A 2500-nucleotide genomic window follows, 5' to 3' on the forward strand; every position below is an offset into this window, starting at 1 on the left:
CATGTTGTGCCTTAACCTAACCCATGTTGTGCCTTAACCTAACCCATGTTGTGCCTTAACCTAACCCATGTTGTGCCTTAACCTAACCCATGTTGTGCCTTAACCTAACCCATGTTGTGCCTTAACCTAACCCACGTCGTGCCTTAACCTAACCCACGTCGTGCCTTAACCTAACCCACGTTGTCGCCTAACGTAACCCACGTTGTCGCCTAAACCTGCTCTGTAATTGTTATACGACTCGTTCAATTAGTGTAGTGTTGCCCACCCGCAACCCTCGCAATATAGTTCGCTACTCGCACTCCCCGCTCCCCTGTGTATCGCTTCATGTTAAACACCTTGCAAGTCTTGCTCACTTTCCACATGCTCCTGCTGTACACTGTAATGTGGATGGCAGCAGGACGTACATGCCGCCCCTCCCCACGTCCCCACCTTGCCCCCTGCCTTCGCAAGCTGGTTGGTGAGAACTTTGCATGTTCAATGCCCTCCGCATGCGACGTACTCAGGCTACGTTGTGGTGCGGCCTGTGTCAACTGTCCGCTAATGTCGTACGCGTAAACCACAATCTGTACTGCACATTCGTCCTTATGTACTGAATGATACATCGTGGCACATGTGTGACCGTACAACGACTGCGCCCAAAAACGGCGGACCATACAGTGCAAATATTGTGCACGCAGCTACGTGTCGTCTCCCTATGAGAGCTGGATTGCAGTGTGGTACGCCATAGAGACGTGTGGGAGGAACGGACGCCGTGGATGGCGATCAGCATGAGCTGTCTGTTGATGTATTCGGACCTAGTCGTCTCTCCTCACACACCGTGATGGCATGGTGCACCGCGTTCCATATCTGCGACATGCTACAGAGGCCGGTTGACAGTCGTTCGAGCAATGGACATCGCATACGTACGGGGGCCACCTTCCACGTATTGTCTAGGCGTGCACATTTTGTTGCGTGTATGTGGGCAGACGTAGTGTGGCGTGACACCTGACACAGGCATGCAATAATCGTGGAAGTTGCAAATGGCGATGGACGCCTGCGTTTTCTGGTGAAGTTACGCAAATGAACAAATGGTAACCTGTTGTGGTGCGGTTGTTCTCGCTAGGGGTGAATCGGTGATGGCGACGATAGGTTGAGGTACTAACCGGTTGTTCCAGCGATACCCACCATGCCGACGAAACTGAACGGCATCTGGGTGTGAAGCGATACGCGGCGGTGGCTGGGTGGGACCGTCCCCGGCCGGTGAGGGGGCGCCTCCCGGCGTGCTGGCCGCGCGGTGCGTGGGCGCACGCGCTACAGCCGGCTGGTGGGGGCGGCCAGTGGCAGGCGCGCCGGCCGACGGACGCGGCAGGCGTCGCAGCTGCGCGCCGGCGCACCCTGCGCGCGGCGCCGTGCGGCCAAAGTAGGTCCTCGCGGGCCCGGTGCGAAGCGCGGTGGACATCTTCAGTGTGCTGGTCCGATTGAGGACTGTGTGCGTTGAGGATGCGCTGCCGCCCGGCGCTCGGCGCCGCGACGCCGTCTGCTGCTCGGTCGCCCCAGCGGTTCTCGCTGGTGGTTTGTATCGCAGCTGTGCGGATGTGTTGGCGCGTGCGCTGTGCTGGGAGAGTTCGCTTCGGCACCCAAGTGGGGCTTTTGTCCTTCTGTGGCGCTGGCGTTGGAGCTGCCGGTCACCGTAGGTGGCGCGTGTTGTCTCCCGCCGGCAATGCCACGACAGCACGCTCCCGGGCCTCTGTCGGCAGCGGCAAGCTCAGTTGGGAGCACGGGTGGTCGCACCGAAAGCGTCTACTCGCCTAACTCCGGGCGATTGCGCCTCTCTCGAACCCGACCAAGTACTTGGGACGGCGCTGCGCGCCGCCGGGACCTGAGAGGGTTTCGAGGTGTATTGTGCAGGGGAGCTCAGCCTCCTCCTGTTTGCAGAATGATTGAGCGGACGCTTGCGTGTTCGCGCGGGCCCCCGGGACACACTCCCGGGCGGCCGGCTGCTCAGCTCTAGTTGACGCAGCTCCCTGGTTGATCCTGCCAGTAGTCATATGCTTGTCTCAAAGATTAAGCCATGCATGTCTCAGTACAAGCCGCATTAAGGTGAAACCGCGAATGGCTCATTAAATCAGTTATGGTTCCTTAGATCGTACCCACGTTACTTGGATAACTGTGGTAATTCTAGAGCTAATACATGCAAACAGAGTCCCGACCAGAGATGGAAGGGACGCTTTTATTAGATCAAAACCAATCGGTCGGCTCGTCCGGTCCGTTTGCCTTGGTGACTCTGAATAACTTTGGGCTGATCGCACGGTCCTCGTACCGGCGACGCATCTTTCAAATGTCTGCCTTATCAACTGTCGATGGTAGGTTCTGCGCCTACCATGGTTGTAACGGGTAACGGGGAATCAGGGTTCGATTCCGGAGAGGGAGCCTGAGAAACGGCTACCACATCCAAGGAAGGCAGCAGGCGCGCAAATTACCCACTCCCGGCACGGGGAGGTAGTGACGAAAAATAACGATA

The 2500-nt window shown here is 57.7% G+C and overlaps 1 non-coding gene across 1 annotated transcript in view; it reads left to right on the plus strand.

The window, feature by feature from the left end:
- Positions 1-2000: 2000 nt before the first annotated feature.
- The window catches only part of LOC124771360, a 1909-nt gene continuing 1409 nt past the window's right edge, over positions 2001-2500 (plus strand). Inside the window, exon 1 of the ribosomal RNA XR_007013375.1 lies at positions 2001-2500. This exon is cut by the window's right edge and continues 1409 nt beyond it. This is a non-coding gene — a ribosomal RNA (small subunit ribosomal RNA).

This window comes from Schistocerca piceifrons, unplaced genomic scaffold, assembly GCF_021461385.2.
Source record: "Schistocerca piceifrons isolate TAMUIC-IGC-003096 unplaced genomic scaffold, iqSchPice1.1 HiC_scaffold_936, whole genome shotgun sequence".
Taxonomy (NCBI): Eukaryota; Metazoa; Arthropoda; class Insecta; order Orthoptera; family Acrididae; genus Schistocerca; species Schistocerca piceifrons.